We start from the raw sequence: 20,172 nt of genomic DNA on the forward strand, positions 1-20,172 counted from the left end.
TTAGGTTCGAAGTATAAGAACTGAGAATTCATGTCTCTTGACAGTGATTAAACACTGGAGTGTGTGCATTGTAAAAAGACACTGCATTTGCCATTCAGACAGATCTCTAAGTTTATGAAAATTAAGTATTCCCATGAACTTGATTCTAAAAAGACAATGGAAGCTCAAATCAATGTTTCATTGTCGGAGTCATCACTCCAAGATGGTTCAGTACTTGAATCATCGCCATCAAACTCGGAAGCCACGTCTGGTCGGCTACTTTGAAAATCTTCGCTCAGTTCCCCCTCTTGGAATAGATGATCTGGGAGAGCCGGTCCCTCAAACCAGTCAGGGCTGTAGCACCCATTCTTGCTCTTCCAACCGTAGTTCTGTGGATCCAAGCCAGGCAAGACTCTTCCTCAGAGTGTTAGAATTATAATGTGGGGAACTGTAATTTTTGCCCAGGCCAGCAAATCCCAAAATATTTAGAGGCTTAGGTGAAAGTGTTATCTTTACTTTGCTTAGAGCAGCGAATAGCTAAATAAGATAAAACACTGGTCTTGTGTACAGTAACTCCAATTTATGCTGGAAACAATATAATCATGAGCTTGAAATGTCATGTTACAAGGCACATATATCCAATTCTTTAGACCCATATATAGGGCCACATTGGGCCACCTATTCTTTCTATCTGGTGGGACCTATGCAGAAGAAAATTTGTCTTGCATTGGCAGTTCTTTACTCTGCGGAAAGTACCTTTGCATTTAATATTGTTTTTGTGTGGATCCAAACCGGTTTTGAGTGGTATCTTGCAGATTTAATCTGGGTCAATGCTACGATAATGGGCATTTTGGGCCATATTTGGGGGCGTCTGGCGGGCCCTTAGCAGTAGAAAATTTGTCTGGCATAGGCCATTCAGTACTTTGTGGCATTCATGCATTAAGTTGACATTGGTTTCAAGTGGTACCTCGTTCGTTTGATCAAATGCATTTTTATGGGCCCTTTTGGGGCGTCTGGCGGGCCCTTTGTAGCAGAAAATTTGTCTGGCATGATGATTTCCATAGTCTGTAAGATCAACCCGAACATTCCAAACCGATTTTGAGTGGTACCTTGCATATTTAATCTGGGTCAATGCTACGCTAATGGGCATTTGGGCCATATTTGGGGGCGTCTGGCGGGCCCTTAGCAGTAGAAAATTTGTCTGGCATGGGCCATTCAGTACTTTGTGGCATTCATGCATTAAGTTGACATTGGTTTCAAGTGGTACGGCGTTCGTTTGATCAAATTCATTTTAAGGGGCCCTTTTGGGGCGTCTGGCGGGCCCTTTGTAGCAGAAAATTTGTCTGGCATGATTATTTCCATAGTCTGTATGGTCAACCCGAACATTCCAAACCGGTTTTGAGTGGTACCTTGCATATTTAATCTGGGTCAATGCTACGATAATGGGCATTTGGGCCATATTTGGGGGCGTCTGGCGGGCCCTTAGCAGCAGAAAATTTGTCTGGCATGGGCCATTCATTACTTTGTGGCATTCATGCATTAAGTTGACATTGGTTTCAAGTGGTACCTCGTTCGTTTGATCAGATGCATTTTTAGGGGCCCTTTTGGGGCGTCTGGCGGGCCCTTTGCAGCAGAAAATTTGTCTGTCATGGGCCATTCAGTACTATGTGGCATTCATGCATTAAGTTGACATTGGTTTCAAGTGGTACCTCGTTCGTTTGATCAGATGCATTTTTTGGCCCCCTTTAACCGGCCCCATGGGCCACATGCAGCAGAGCGACCACGGCAGACGTCCACTTTTGGATATACTGGGTTTTTCCACAAATGTTCCAATACTCAGATATTGGTACCTCGTTCGTTTGATCAAAGTGCTCTGGGCTGCCGGTCTATAGTAGTATACTAGGTCATTTAGTACTAGCGTTATGCCTGCACGGAATCGCAAAAGACAAAGAGTTTCCTCGGAAAAAAGACAAAGGAAAGAGGTAATTTTTTACCATATTGTTTTTATAATTGTGCAGGCCCTGGTTCTTAATTCTTATTGCAAATGTTCTTTTGTATATAAAGGTAGCCAAGGCTAGCTATACAGAACCTACCATTACGACGTGAATAGCAATATGCAAGGGCTAGCATAAGCATAAGTTACTGTACTGGTACAGTTTCGTGAAGTGCAATCATGTTCGGCTAACACTTTGGAAGCAGTGATTAAAAATTAAGCATTACTCAATTAAGAAATGAAGAGGGCTTGATATAGTTACTTTATGTAACTCTATATATCATATATATGTCAAATATATAAATACATATATAAATATATATATATAAAACCTTTTACAAAAAAATATATAAATACAAATATAAAACCTTTTACAAGTAATGATAGGTACATACAAAAACCACGATGAATCGTTATTAACTGAACAGTATAGTGCAATTACTAAATGAGTCTTTTAACTGCTCGTAAGAAATGAAAGCTTTGCCTTTGCTTGAGTTCTTTCTCAAGTTTAATAGCAAATTTTAACTTATATAAAAAATCTCTATATCTCACTTCCGTGTTTGATTTTTTCTTACTAAAGATGAAGTACTTGAGATGAAAAATTAAGAAATTATATGGGTGATTTACAGAATAATGGAACCCAAAGCAAATGTCATTCTTCGAAAGTATAAATTGTCTGCCAAAAATAGCTTGCTCCACATCTAAAATAAAGTTCGATATAATAGGTAGGGATGCACCGGATATCCGGTCCGGCCGGATAGTGAGCAATTATCCGGTTCCGGCCGGATATTTTTCAAAATCCGGCCGGATCTTTTTCAAAATCTGGCCTGAATTATTCCTTAAAAAGGTGTTGGTATTAACTAAAATCAATGTAAACTATTTCCAAAAGTTAATAAAAATATTCAAAGTAAGGAAAAATTAGGTTTAACATGTTCGATGTAATTTTCTCAATGGTCTGACCTAAGATTTGCTCCTTGTTTCATACTTCTACTTCTTATTAATGATTTTCTTTTTTGTAATGAAAAATCCGGTTCCGGCCGGATTTTATCCGGCCGGATTTCATGTACTATCCGGCAAAATCCGGTTCCGGCCGGATCCAAAAATTTGGATCCGGTGCATCCCTAATAATAGGGCAGTCCCAAAACAAATTTAATAGGGTCTCGTCATAGCGGCCACAGAAGTGACATCGTGGGTTATCGATTTGCCCTATTTTATGACGGTAATGGTTTGTTCCAATAATGCGATGGAGGAAGCGATATTGGAAATATTCATGGGCGGCGATCCTGGGGGGAAGCGGGGGGGGGGGGGATATATCCCCCCATGAAAATGGGTGGAGGGGATGTAGTACACCATATCCCCCCACCAACTGCCAGGGATAAGAATATTTTCATGCCTACATTTATGCAACATCGTGAATGTACGGCTCTTTTTTAGCTTCATTTCTCGCCTACCATAAACGCAGTGCGATCTTTTCAAATAAACCGTCTTTATAAAGCAAGAATAGTTGACTGTAGGCTTCATTGGCCTTATAACAACATTAGGTATTATTGCGCCCACGGTATTGATATAGTACATATATGCACCCTCATAGTATTCATATAGGCCCTATAGTAGGCCTACACAGTATACATGTTCCCTCGAACAGCTGAGAATCTCATCTTACCAGGGTAATGCTTAATACACGTTTCACCTGGATGCCCTAGCAATCGGTACCTAGGAATGTAACTATGTGTAATTGTGTATTGCATGTGTATAAGCCTATAATAGCCTGCATGAGGCCATTTTCTTCATCGAATAATATAAAAGAGCTCTCGAACATTCTAACGTAGCGCCTGAAACAAGATTGACAGGGGCAATTTTCCCAAAATAACACCCGAAATTTAAAAAAAAAAGTATTTTGGATCCTGATTATGAGATATATCGGACATGATATCCCTATTTTGAAGTAGGGTATATGCCGCTTGGAAACCTCGTGAAGTGCCGTTTCCGGCCATCTAGAGGGTTTGTAAATCCCAAAATTTTCTTGTACGCTTCGCGCGAACTCACGGTGGCGCTACACTTAGATAGTCAACAAGGTCATATCCCCCCCCCCCACCCGGAAGTACAGATCGCCGCCCATGGAAATATTGCATCTTGGAATCTCTGACAGAGCGGAACGGGGCTTGAAAAATTTTCTCCCATTGGGTGGCTGTGATATTAAAATAAAGATTCCATTTGGCTACAGCCGCAGGAGGAGTACTACCACGAGTAATAAGGCTATTATAAATATGTTTAGAGACAGAGGGAATACTGGGGATAATCACTAGAGCTATCAACAATATCCTTGTAAACCTTCATCAGTCCATCCTTCCGTGCTCTAGGGATAGACGAAATAATTCCATAGTAAACAGTAAATGGGCAATAATCTAATCTATACTTCTCTTTGAAACGCAGTATTGACAATGGACGATTGTCAGTGTCAAACAGATGTTTCACCTGGCTAATACCTTTTTGGAACATTGTGTTGTAAAATACCATCTTATTGTTAATTTTAATAAACGAATTGTTCCAAATTATCTGTTCACCATAGTTGGAATTAGGCGTAATAAAAGAGTGCAATGACCATGCATGGCAGACATCATAAATAAATGCATTACTAATATGAATGTCGTTTATTTTATAATTACAGTTAAACAATAGGGATTTACCGTACTTTTTCAAATGAAAATCGAAAAACAGTTTCCAGTAGTTATCGCTACTGTCGTTATATCTGTTCACCCAGGTACACTTAAGACTATGAATAAAATAGTTAGTATGTGTGACTTTTAGTCCACATGAACTGATAGTACCAATCATAGAGGAACGGCGATTTTGGTCGGGTTTCCCACTCCAAATGAAACGAAAAATAATGGCATCTAGTTCTGTTATAAACTCGTGTGGGGGATTTGGAAGAATTTGAAAGAGATAAACCAACTGTGAAAGCCCGAGGGCTTTAACAATGGTAACTTTTCCAATTGGAGTAAGGTCCCTCTGCAACCAGACACCCAGTAAACGTTTGAGCCTCGAAAGCTTAGGAGGAAAATTCAAACTGAAAAGGTCTGATCTGTTATTTGTAAAAGAGACGCCTAATAAAGCAACAGGACCGTTAGACTAGTTCAACCCAAAGATGTTACGGAACCATGGCTCCTTCTGTGTCTGTCTAACCAGTGGGAAAAGGGAAGATTTTTCCATATTGACTTTTAGACCCGACGACTTCTCAAAAGTACTAAAAGTACTAATAGTTTCTTTTAAAGACCTATAACTACCGTCTAAAAACACGGTCGTATCGTCTGCATATTGTAAAATTTTAATGTTGTTGTCAAAAAGATATATACCATTGATATATCATTTACACACAGTGTGAGAACCTCAGCACAAATTAGAATATATAAGGGCTTAAGGGACAACCTTGGCGTACCCCACGGGATATTTTAAAATCAAGGCATGAGTACCCATTGTGAATGATTCTGGCGGAATTGTTAGAATACATAGTTTTAACCCAGTTAATAAAACTTTCCCCAAAACCAAAGAATCTAAGGGAGGTGAAAATAAACTCCCATTCCACACTCTCAAATGCTTTTTCGAAGTCCACGAGGAACAGTAAACCTGTTTTGTTACTCGTGTTACAATACTCAATTAAATCTAGAAAAAAGCGGACGTTTTCCCCAATAAAGCGGTTTTTAAGGAAACCCGTCTGGTTATGCTAATCACTTTGGGGAGAACAAGTTTAATTCTTGTTGATAACACTTTTTATCAATCGAATGTTCGTTACCGATTTATCGAATGTGCGGCACCGATAAATCGAATGTGCGGTCTGATCAATTAAATGTTCGGTACCGATCAATCGAATGTGCGGTACCGATAAATCGAATACGCGATACCGATAAAATGAATAAGCGGTACCGATTAATCGAATGTGCGGTACCGATCAATCGAATGTGCGGTACCGATCAATCGAATGTGCAGTACAGATTTATCGAATGTGAGTACCGATAAAATCGAATGTTCGGTACCGATCAATCGAATGTGCGGTACCGATCAATCAAATGTGCGGTACCGATGATTCGAATGTTCGGTACTGATAATAGAGTATGCGTTACCGATCAATGGAATGTGCGGTACCGAACAATCGAATGTGCGGTAGCGATCAATCGAATGTGCGGTACAGACTAATCGAATGTGCTGTCATCAATCGGATGTGCAAAACCGATCAATCGATCGGCACCGATCAATCGAATGTGCGGTACTGATCAATAGAATGTGGGTTAAAGATGAATCGAATGTGCGGTACCGATTAATCTAATGTGCTGTACCGATCAATCGAATGTGCGGTACCGCTGATTCTAATGTTCAGTACCGATAAATCGAATGTGCGGTACCGATCAATCGAATGTGCAGTACCGATCACTCGAACGTAAGGTACCGATAAATCGACTGTGCGGTACCGATCAATCGAATTTGCGGTACCGATAATGCGAATGAGCAATACTAATCTATAAATGTGCGGTACCTATCAATCGAATGTGCGGTACCGATCAATCAAATGTGCGGTACCGATAAAATGGATGTGCGGTACCGATCGATCGAATGTGCGGTACCGATCAATCGCATGTGCGGTACCGATCAATCGAATGTGCGGTACCGATCAATCAAATGTGCGGTACCGAATAATTGAATGTCCGGTACCGATAAAATGAATATGCGGTACCGATCAATAGAATGTGGGTTAACAATTAATCAAATGTGCGGTACCGATTAATCTAATGTGCGGTACAGCTGATTCTAATGTTCGGTACCGATAAAATGAATGTGCGGTACCGATCAATAGAATGTAGGTTAACAATTAATCAAATGTGCGGTACCGAATAATCTAATGTGCTGTACCGATCAATCGAATGTGCGGTACCGCTGATTCTAATGTTCGGTACCGATAAATCGATTGTGCGGTACCGATCAATCGAATGTGCAGAACCGATCAATCGAATGTGCGGTACCGATCAATCGAATGTGCGATACCGAACAATCGAATGTCCGGTACCGATGAAGTGAATGTGCGGTACCGATCAATAGAATGTGCGATACCGAACAATCGAATGTCCGGTACTGATAAAAGGGATGTGCGGTACCGATCGATCGAATGTGCGGTACCGATCAATCGAATTTGCGGTACCGAACAATCGAATGTGCGGTACCGATTAATCGAATGTGCGGTACCGATCAATCTAATGTTCGGTACCGATCAATCGAATGTTCGGTACCGATAAAATGAATGTGCAGTAACGATCGATCAATCGAATGTGCGGTACCGTTCAATCGAATATGCGGTACCGATCGATCGAATGTTCAGTACCGATCAATCGAATGTTCGGTACCGATCAATCGTATGTGCGGTACCGATAAATGGAATGTGCGATACCGATCAATCGAATGTGCGATACCGATCAAAAGAATGTGCAGTACCGATCATCGAATGTGCGGTACCGAACAATCGAATGTGCCATACCGAACAATCGAATGTGCAGTACAGATCAATCGAATGTGCGATACCGAACGATCGAATATGCGGTACCGATCGATCGAATGTTCAGTACCGATCAATCGAATGTTCGGTACCGATCAATCGAATGTTCGGTACCGATCAATCGAATGTTCGGTACCGATCAATCGAATGTGCCGTACCGAACAATCGAATGTGCGGTACCGATCAATCGAAAGTGCGGTACCGATCAATCGAATGTGCGGTACCGATCAATCGAGTTTGCGGTACCGAACAATCGAATGTGAGGTACCGATCAATCGAATGTGCGGTACCGATAACACAAATTTGCGATACCGATCGATCGAATGTGCAGTACCGACCAATCGAATGTTCGGTTCCGATCAATCGAATGTGCGGTACCGATCAATCGAATGTGCGGTACCGAACAATCGAATGTGTGGTACCGAACAATCGAATGTGCGGTACAGATAAATCGCATGTGCGATACCGATTAATAGAATGTTCGGTACCGATCAATCGAATGTTCGGTACCGATAAATCGAATGTGCGGTACCGATCAATCGAATGTTCGGTACCGATCAATCGAATGTTTGGTACCGATAATTCGAATGTGCAGTAACGATCGATCAATCGAATGTGCGGTACCGAACAATTGAATTTGCGGTACCGATAAAATCAATGTGCGGTACCGATATATCGAATATGCGGTACTGATCAATCGAATATTCGGTAACGATCAATCGAATGTGCTGTACCGATCAATCGTATGTGCGGTACCGATAAATGGAATGTGCGATACCGATCAATCGAATGTGCCGTACCGAACAATCAAATGTGCGGTACCGATCAATCGAATGTTCGGTTCATATCAATTCGAATTTGCGATACTGATCGATCGAATGTGCAGTACCAATAACACAAATTTGCGATACCGATCGATCGAATGTGCAGTACCGACCAATCGAATGTTCGGTTCCGATCAATCGAATGTGCGGTACCGATCAATCGAATGTGCGGTACCGAACGATCGAATATGCGGTACCGATCGATCGAATGTTCAGTACCGATCAATCGAATGTTCGGTACCGATCAATCGAATGTTCGGTACCGATCAATCGAATGTTCGGTACCGATCAATCGAATGTGCCGTACCGAACAATCGAATGTGCGGTACCGATCAATCGAAAGTGCGGTACCGATCAATCGAATGTGCGGTACCGATCAATCGAGTTTGCGGTACCGAACAATCGAATGTGAGGTACCGATCAATCGAATGTGCGGTACCGATAACACAAATTTGCGATACCGATCGATCGAATGTGCAGTACCGACCAATCGAATGTTCGGTTCCGATCAATCGAATGTGCGGTACCGATCAATCGAATGTGCGGTACCGAACAATCGAATGTGTGGTACCGAACAATCGAATGTGCGGTACAGATAAATCGCATGTGCGATACCGATTAATAGAATGTTCGGTACCGATCAATCGAATGTTCGGTACCGATAAATCGAATGTGCGGTACCGATCAATCGAATGTTCGGTACCGATCAATCGAATGTTTGGTACCGATAATTCGAATGTGCAGTAACGATCGATCAATCGAATGTGCGGTACCGAACAATTGAATTTGCGGTACCGATAAAATCAATGTGCGGTACCGATATATCGAATATGCGGTACTGATCAATCGAATATTCGGTAACGATCAATCGAATGTGCTGTACCGATCAATCGTATGTGCGGTACCGATAAATGGAATGTGCGATACCGATCAATCGAATGTGCCGTACCGAACAATCAAATGTGCGGTACCGATCAATCGAATGTTCGGTTCATATCAATTCGAATTTGCGATACTGATCGATCGAATGTGCAGTACCAATAACACAAATTTGCGATACCGATCGATCGAATGTGCAGTACCGACCAATCGAATGTTCGGTTCCGATCAATCGAATGTGCGGTACCGATCAATCGAATGTGCGGTACCGAACAATCGAATGTTCGGTACCGATCAATCGAATGTGCGGTACAGATAAAATGGATGTGCGGTACCGATCGATCGAATGTGCGGTACCGATCAATCGAATTTGCGGTACCGATAAATCGAATGTGCGGTACCGATTAATCGAATGTGCGGTACCGATCAATCTAATGTTCGGTACCGATCAATCGAATGTTCGGTACCGATAAAATGAATGTGCAGTAACGATCGATCAATCGAATGTGCGGTACCGTTCAATCGAATATGCGGTACCGATCAATCGAATATTCGGGAACGATCAATCGAATGTGCGGTACCGATCAATCGTATGTGCGGTACCGATAAATGGAATGTGCGATACCGATCAATCGAATGTGCGATACCGATCAAAAGAATGTGCAGTACCGATCATCGAATGTGCGGTACCGAACAATCGAATGTGCGGTACAGATAAAATGCATGTGCGGTACCGATCGATCGAATGTGCGGTACCGATCAATCGAATTTGCGGTACCGATAAATCGAATGTGCGGTACCGATTAATCGAATGTGCGGTACCGATCAATCTAATGTTCGGTACCGATCAATCGAATGTTTGGTACCGATAAAATGAATGTGCAGTAACGATCGATCAATCGAATGTGCGGTACCGTTCAATCGAATATGCGGTACCGAACAATCGAATATTCGGGAACGATCAATCGAATGTGCGGTACCGATCAATCGAATGTGCGATACCGATCAAAAGAATGTGCAGTACCGATCATCGAATGTGCGGTACCGAACAATCGAATGTGCCATACCGAACAATCGAATGTGCAGTACAGATCAATCGAATGTGCGATACCGAACGATCGAATATGCAGTACCGATCAATCAAATGTTCGGTACCGATCAATCGAATGTTCGGTACCGATCAATCGAATGTTCGGTACCGATCAATCGAATGTTCGGTACCGATCAATCGAATGTGCGGTACCGATCAATCGTATGTGCGGTACCGATAAATGGAATATTCGATACCGATCAATCGAATGTGCCGTACCGAACAATCAAATGTGCGGTACCTTTCAATCGAATGTGCGGTACCGATAATTCGAATTTGCGATACTAATCGATCGAATGTGCAGTACCGATCGATCGAATGTTCGGTACCGATCAATCAAATGTGCGGTACCGAACAATCGAATGTGCGGTACCGATCAATCGAATGTTCGGTACGGATAATTCGAATGTGCAGTAACGATCGATCAATCGAATGTGCGGTACCGAACAATTGAATTTGCGGTACCGATAAAATCAATGTGCGGTACCGATATATCGAATGTGCGGTACCGATCAATCGAATATTCGGTAACGATCAATCGAATGTGCGGTACCGATCAATCGTATGTGCGGTACCGATAAATGGAATGTGCGATACTGATCAATCGAATGTGCGATACCGAACGATCGAATATGCGGTACCGATAGATCGAATATGCGGTACCGATCAATCGAATGTTCGGTACCGATCAATCGAATGTTCGGTACGGATAATTCGAATGTGCAGTAACGATCGATCAATCGAATGTGCGGTACCGAACAATTGAATTTGCGGTACCGATAAAATCAATGTGCGGTACCGATATATCGAATATGCGGTACCGATCAATCGAATATTCGGTAACGATCAATCGAATGTGCGGTACCGATCAATCGTATGTGCGGTACCGATAAATGGAATGTGCGATACTGATCAATCGAATGTGCGATACCGAACGATCGAATATGCGGTACCGATAGATCGAATGTTCAGTACCGATCAATCGAATGTTCGGTACCGATCAATCGAATGATCGGTACCGATCAAGCGAATGTTCGGTACCGATCAATCGAAAGTGCGGTACCGATCAATCGAATGTGCGGTACCGATCAATCGAGTTTGCGGTACCGAACAATCGAATGTGCGGTACCGATCAATCGAATGTGCGGTACCGATAACACAAATTTGCGATACCGATCGATCGAATGTGCAGTACCGACCAATCGAATGTTCGGTTCCGATCAATCGAATGTGCGGTACCGATCAATCGAATGTGCGGTACCGAACAATCGAATGTGCGGTACCGAACAATCGAATGTGCGGTACAGATAAATCGCATGTGCGATACCGATTAATGGAATGTTCGGTACCGATCAATCGAATGTTCGGTACCGATAAATCGAATGTGCGGTACCGATCAATCGAATGTTCGGTACCGATCAATGGAATGTTCGGTACCGATAATTCGAATGTGCAGTAACGATCGATCAATCGAATGTGCGATACCGAACGATCGAATATGCGGTACCGATCGATCGAATGTTCAGTACCGATCAATCGAATGTGCGGTACCGATCAATCGAGTTTGCGGTACCGAACAATCGAATGTGCGGTACCGATCAATCGAATGTGCGGTACCGATAACACAAATTTGCGATACCGATCGATCGAATGTGCAGTACCGACCAATCGAATGTTCGGTTCCGATCAATCGAATGTGCGGTACCGATCAATCGAATGTGCGGTACCGAACAATCGAATGTGCGGTACCGAACAATCGAATGTGCGGTACAGATAAATCGCATGTGCGATACCGATTAATGGAATGTTCGGTACCGATCAATCGAATGTTCGGTACCGATAAATCGAATGTGCGGTACCGATCAATCGAATGTTCGGTACCGATCAATGGAATGTTCGGTACCGATAATTCGAATGTGCAGTAACGATCGATCAATCGAATGTGCGGTACCGAACAATTGAATTTGCGGTACCGATAAAATCAATGTGCGGTACCGATATATCGAATATGCGGTACCGATCAATTCGAATTTGCGATACCGATCAATCGAATATTCGGGAACGATCAATCGAATGTGCGGTACCGATCAATCGTATGTGCGGTACCGATAAATGGAATGTGCGATACCGATCAATCGAATGTGCGATACCGATCAAAAGAATGTGCAGTACCGATCATCGAATGTGCGGTACCGAACAATCGAATGTGCGGTACAGATAAAATGCATGTGCGGTACCGATCGATTGAATGTGCGGTACCGAACAATCGAATGTGCGGTACAGATAAATCGCATGTGCGATACCGATTAATGGAATGTTCGGTACCGATCAATCGAATGTTCGGTACCGATAAATCGAATGTGCGGTACCGATCAATCGAATGTTCGGTACCGATCAATGGAATGTTCGGTACCGATAATTCGAATGTGCAGTAACGATCGATCAATCGAATGTGCGGTACCGAACAATTGAATTTGCGGTACCGATAAAATCAATGTGCGGTACCGATATATCGAATATGCGGTACCGATCAATTCGAATTTGCGATACCGATCAATCGAATATTCGGGAACGATCAATCGAATGTGCGGTACCGATCAATCGTATGTGCGGTACCGATAAATGGAATGTGCGATACCGATCAATCGAATGTGCGGTACCGATCAAAAGAATGTGCAGTACCGATCATCGAATGTGCGGTACCGAACAATCGAATGTGCGGTACAGATAAAATGCATGTGCGGTACCGATCGATTGAATGTGCGGTACCGATCAATCGAATTTGCGGTACCGATAAATCGAATGTGCGGTACCGATTAATCGAATGTGCGGTACCGATCAATCTAATGTTCGGTACCGATCAATCGAATGTTTGGTACCGATAAAATGAATGTGCAGTAACGATCGATCAATCGAATGTGCGGTACCGTTCAATCGAATATGCGGTACCGATAAATCGAATATTCGGGAACGATCAATCGAATGTGCGGTACCGATCAATCGTATGTGCGATACCGATCAAAAGAATGTGCAGTACCGATCATCGAATGTGCGGTACCGAACAATCGAATGTGCCATACCAAACACTCGAATGTGCAGTACAGATCAATCGAATGTGCGATACCGAACGATCGAATATGCGGTACCGATCGATCGAATGTTCAGTACCGATCAATCGAATGTTCGGTACCGATCAATCGAATGTTCGGTAGCGATCAATCGAAAGTGCGGTACCGATCAATCGAATGTGCGGTACCGAACAATCGAATGTTCGGTACCGATAAATCGAATGTGCGGTACCGATATATCGAATGTGCGGCACCGATAAATCGAATGTGCGGTACCGATCAATCGAATGTGCGGTACCGATCAATCGAATGTGCGGTACCGATCAATCGAATGTGCGGTACCGATCAATCGAATTAGCGGTACCGAACAATCGAATGTGCGGTACCGATCAATCGATTGTGCGGTACCAAACGATCGAATGTGCGGTACCGATAAAATGAATATGCTGTACCGATCGATCGAATATGCGCTACCGATCAATGGAATGTGCGGTATCAATAAATCGAATGTGCGATACCGATCAATCGAATGTGCCGTACTGATATATCGAATATGCGGTACCGATCAATCGAATGTGCGATACCGAACAATCGAATGTTCGGTACCGATCAATCGAATACGCGGTACCGATCAATCGAATATTCGGTACCGATCAACCGAATGTGTGGTACCGATCAATCGAATGTGCGGTACCGAACAATCGAATGTGCGGTACCGATCAATCGAATGTGCGGTACCGATAACACAAATTTGCGATACCGATCGATCGAATGTGCAGTACCGACCAATCGAATGTTCGGTTCCGATCAATCGAATGTGCGGTACCGATCAATCGAATGTGCGGTACCGAACAATCGAATGTGCGGTACCGAACAATCGAATGTGCGGTACAGATAAATCGCATGTGCGATACCGATTAATAGAATGTTCGGTACCGATCAATCGAATGTTCGGTACCGATAAATCGAATGTGCGGTACCAATTAATCGAATGTTCGGTACCGATCAATCGAATGTTTGGTACCGATAATTCGAATGTGCAGTAACGATCGATCAATCGAATGTGCGGTACCGAACAATTGAATTTGCGGTACCGATAAAATCAATGTGCGGTACCGATATATCGAATATGCGGTACCGATCAATCGAATGTGCGGTAACGATCAATCGAATGTGCGGTACCGATCAATCGTATGTGCGGTACCGATAAATGGAATGTGCGATACCGATCAATCGAATGTGCGATACAGAACGATCGAATATGCGGTACCGATAGATCGAATGTTCAGTACCGATCAATCGAATGTTCGGTACCGATCAATCAAATGTTCGGTACCGATCAAGCGAATGTTCGGTACCGATCAATCGAAAGTGCGGTACCGATCAATCGAATGTGCGGTACCGAACAATTGAATTTGCGGTACCGATAAAATCAATGTGCGGTACCGATATATCGAATATGCGGTACCGATCAATTCGAATTTGCGATACCGATCAATCGAATATTCGGGAACGATCAATCGAATGTGCGGTACCGATCAATCGTATGTGCGGTACCGATAAATGGAATGTGCGATACCGATCAATCGAATGTGCGATACCGATCAAAAGAATGTGCAGTACCGATCATCGAATGTGCGGTACCGAACAATCGAATGTGCGGTACAGATAAAATGCATGTGCGGTACCGATCGATTGAATGTGCGGTACCGATCAATCGAATTTGCGGTACCGATAAATCGAATGTGCGGTACCGATTAATCGAATGTGCGGTACCGATCAATCTAATGTTCGGTACCGATCAATCGAATGTTTGGTACCGATAAAATGAATGTGCAGTAACGATCGATCAATCGAATGTGCGGTACCGTTCAATCGAATATGCGGTACCGATAAATCGAATATTCGGGAACGATCAATCGAATGTGCGGTACCGATCAATCGTATGTGCGATACCGATCAAAAGAATGTGCAGTACCGATCATCGAATGTGCGGTACCGAACAATCGAATGTGCGGTACCGAACAATCGAATGTGCCATACCAAACACTCGAATGTGCAGTACAGATCAATCGAATGTGCGATACCGAACGATCGAATATGCGGTACCGATCGATCGAATGTTCAGTACCGATCAATCGAATGTTCGGTACCGATCAATCGAATGTTCGGTAGCGATCAATCGAATGTGCGGTACCGATCAATCGAATGTGCGGTACCGAACAATCGAATGTTCGGTACCGATAAATCGAATGTGCGGTACCGATATATCGAATGTGCGGCACCGATAAATCGAATGTGCGGTACCGATCAATCGAATGTGCGGTACCGATCAATCGAATGTGCGGTACCGATCAATCGAATGTGCGGTACCGATCAATCGAATTAGCGGTACCGAACAATCGAATGTGCGGTACCGATCAATCGATTGTGCGGTACCAAACGATCGAATGTGCGGTACCGATAAAATGAATATGCTGTACCGATCGATCGAATATGCGCTACCGATCAATGGAATGTGCGGTATCAATAAATCGAATGTGCGATACCGATCAATCGAATGTGCCGTACTGATATATCGAATATGCGGTACCGATCAATCGAATGTGCGATACCGAACAATCGAATGTTCGGTACCGATCAATCGAATACGCGGTACCGATCAATCGAATATTCGGTACCGATCAACCGAATGTGTGGTACCGATCAATCGAATGTGCGGTACCGAACAATCGAATGTGCGGTACCGATCAATCGAATGTGCGGTACCGATAACACAAATTTGCGATACCGATCGATCGAATGTGCAGTACCGACCAATCGAATGTTCGGTTCCGATCAATCGAATGTGCGGTACCGATCAATCGAATGTGCGGTACCGAACAATCGAATGTGCGGTACCGAACAATCGAATGTGCGGTACAGATAAATCGCATGTGCGATACCGATTAATAGAATGTTCGGTACCGATCAATCGAATGTTCGGTACCGATAAATCGAATGTGCGGTACCAATTAATCGAATGTTCGGTACCGATCAATCGAATGTTTGGTACCGATAATTCGAATGTGCAGTAACGATCGATCAATCGAATGTGCGGTACCGAACAATTGAATTTGCGGTACCGATAAAATCAATGTGCGGTACCGATATATCGAATATGCGGTACCGATCAATCGAATATTCGGTAACGATCAATCGAATGTGCGGTACCGATCAATCGTATGTGCGGTACCGATAAATGGAATGTGCGATACCGATCAATCGAATGTGCGATACAGAACGATCGAATATGCGGTACCGATAGATCGAATGTTCAGTACCGATCAATCGAATGTTCGGTACCGATCAATCAAATGTTCGGTACCGATCAAGCGAATGTTCGGTACCGATCAATCGAAAGTGCGGTACCGATCAATCGAATGTGCGGTACCGATCAATCGAGTTTGCGGTACCGAACAATCGAATGTGCGGTACCGATCAATCGAATGTGCGGTACCGATAACACAAATTTGCGATACCGATCGATCGAATGTGCAGTACCGACCAATCGAATGTTCGGTTCCGATCAATCGAATGTGCGGTACCGATCAATCGAATGTGCGGTACCGAACAATCGAATGTGCGGTACCGAACAATCGAATGTGCGGTACAGATAAATCGCATGTGCGATACCGATTAATGGAATGTTCGGTACCGATCAATCGAATGTTCGGTACCGATCAAGCGAATGTTCGGTACCGATCAATCGAAAGTGCGGTACCGATCAATCGAATGTGCGGTACCGATCAATCGAGTTTGCGGTACCGAACAATCGAATGTGCGGTACCGATCAATCGAATGTGCGGTACCGATAACACAAATTTGCGATACCGATCGATCGAATGTGCAGTACCGACCAATCGAATGTTCGGTTCCGATCAATCGAATGTGCGGTACCGATCAATCGAATGTGCGGTACCGAACAATCGAATGTGCGGTACCGAACAATCGAATGTGCGGTACAGATAAATCGCATGTGCGATACCGATTAATGGAATGTTCGGTACCGATCAATCGAATGTTCGGTACCGATAAATCGAATGTGCGGTACCGATCAATCGAAAGTTCGGTACCGATCAATGGAATGTTCGGTACCGATAATTCGAATGTGCAGTAACGATCGATCAATCGAATGTGCGGTACCGAACAATTGAATTTGCGGTACCGATCAATCGAATGTTCGGTACCGATCAATGGAATGTTCGGTACCGATAATTCGAATGTGCAGTAACGATCGATCAATCGAATGTGCGGTACCGAACAATTGAATTTGCGGTACCGATAAAATCAATGTGCGGTACCGATATATCGAACATGCGGTACCGATCAATTCGAATTTGCGATACCGATCAATCGAATATTCGGGAACGATCAATCGAATGTGCGGTACCGATCAATCGTATGTGCGGTACCGATAAATGGAATGTGCGGTACCGAACAATCGAATGTGCGGTACAGATAAAATGCATGTGCGGTACCGATCGATCGAATGTGCGGTACCGATCAATCGAATTTGCGGTACCGATAAATCGAATGTGCGGTACCGATTAATCGAATGTGCGGTACCGATCAATCTAATGTTCGGTACCGATCAATCGAATGTTTGGTACCGATAAAATGAATGTGCAGTAACGATCGATCAATCGAATGTGCGGTACCGTTCAATCGAATATGCGGTACCGATCAATCGAATATTCGGGAACGATCAATCGAATGTGCGGTACCGATCAATCGTATGTGCGATACCGATCAAAAGAATGTGCAGTACCGATCATCGAATGTGCGGTACCGAACAATCGAATGTGCCATACCAAACACTCGAATGTGCAGTACAGATCAATCGAATGTGCGATACCGAACGATCGAATATGCGGTACCGATCGATCGAATGTTCAGTACCGATCAATCGAATGTTCGGTACCGAACAATCGAATGTTCGGTAGCGATCAATCGAATGTTCGGTACCGATCAATCGAATGTGCGGTACCGAACAATCGAATGTTCGGTACCGATAAATCGAATGTGCGGTACCGATATATCGAATGTGCGGCACCGATAAATCGAATGTGCGGTACCGATCAATCGAATGTGCGGTACCGATCAATCGAATGTGCGGTACCGATCAATCGAATGTGCGGTACCGATCAATCGAATTAGCGGTACCGAACAATCGAATGTGCGGTACCGGTCAATCGATTGTGCGGTACCAAACGATCGAATGTGCGGTACCGATAAAATGAATATGCGGTACCGATAGATCGAATGTTCAGTACCGATCAATCGAATGTTCGGTACCGATCAATCAAATGTTCGGTACCGATCAAGCGAATGTTCGGTACCGATCAATCGAAAGTGCGGTACCGATCAATCGAATGTGCGGTACCGATCAATCGAGTTTGCGGTACCGAACAATCGAATGTGCGGTACCGATCAATCGAATGTGCGGTACCGATAACACAAATTTGCGATACCGATCGATCGAATGTGCAGTACCGATCAATCGAATGTTCGGTTCCGATCAATCGAATGTGCGGTACCGATCAATCGAATGTGCGGTACCGAACAATCGAATGTGCGGTACCGATCAATCGAATGTGCGGTACCGATAACACAAATTTGCGATACCGATCGATCGAATGTGCAGTACCGATCAATCGAATGTTCGGTTCCGATCAATCGAATGTGCGGTACCGATCAATCGAATGTGCGGTACCGAACAATCGAATGTGCGGTACCGAACAATCGAATGTGCGGTACAGATAAATCGCATGTGCGATACCGATTAATGGAATGTTCGGTACCGATCAATCGAATGTTCGGTACCGATCAAGCGAATGTTCGGTACCGATCAATCGAAAGTGCGGTACCGATCAATCGAATATGCGGTACCGATCAATCGAGTTTGCGGTCATGAACAATCGAATGTGCGGTACCGATCAATCGAATGTGCGGTACCGATAACACAAATTTGCGATACCGATCGATCGAATGTGCAGTACCGACCAATCGAATGTGCGGTACCGATCAATCGAATATGCGGTACCGATCAATCGAATGTGCGGTACCGAACAATCGAATGTGCGGTACCGAACAATCGAATGTGCGGTACAGATAAATCGCATGTGCGATACCGATTAATGGAATGTTCGGTACCGATCGATCGAATGTGCGGTACCGATAACACAAATTTGCGATACCGATCGATCGAATGTGCAGTACCGATCAATCGAATGTTCGGTTCCGATCAATCGAATGTGCGGTACCGATCAATCGAATGTGCGGTACCGAACAATCGAATGTGCGGTACCGAACAATCGAATGTGCGGTACAGATAAATCGCATGTGCGATACCGATTAATGGAATGTTCGGTACCGATCAATCGAATGTTCGGTACCGATCAAGCGAATGTTCGGTACCGATCAATCGAAAGTTCGGTACCGATCAATCGAATATGCGGTACCGATCAATCGAGTTTGCGGTCATGAACAATCGAATGTGCGGTACCGATCAATCGAATGTGCGGTACCGATAACACAAATTTGCGATACCGATCAATCGAATGTGCAGTACCGACCAATCGAATGTGCGGTACCGATCAATCGAATGTGCGGTACCGATCAATCGAATGTGCGGTACCGAACAATCGAATATGCGGTACCGAACAATCGAATGTGCGGTACAGATAAATCGCATGTGCGATACCGATTAATGGAATGTTCGGTACCGATCAATCGAAAGTGCGGTACCGATCAATCGA

This window comes from Apostichopus japonicus, chromosome 3 (genome assembly GCF_037975245.1).
Source record: "Apostichopus japonicus isolate 1M-3 chromosome 3, ASM3797524v1, whole genome shotgun sequence".
Classification (NCBI taxonomy): Eukaryota; Metazoa; Echinodermata; class Holothuroidea; order Aspidochirotida; family Stichopodidae; genus Apostichopus; species Apostichopus japonicus.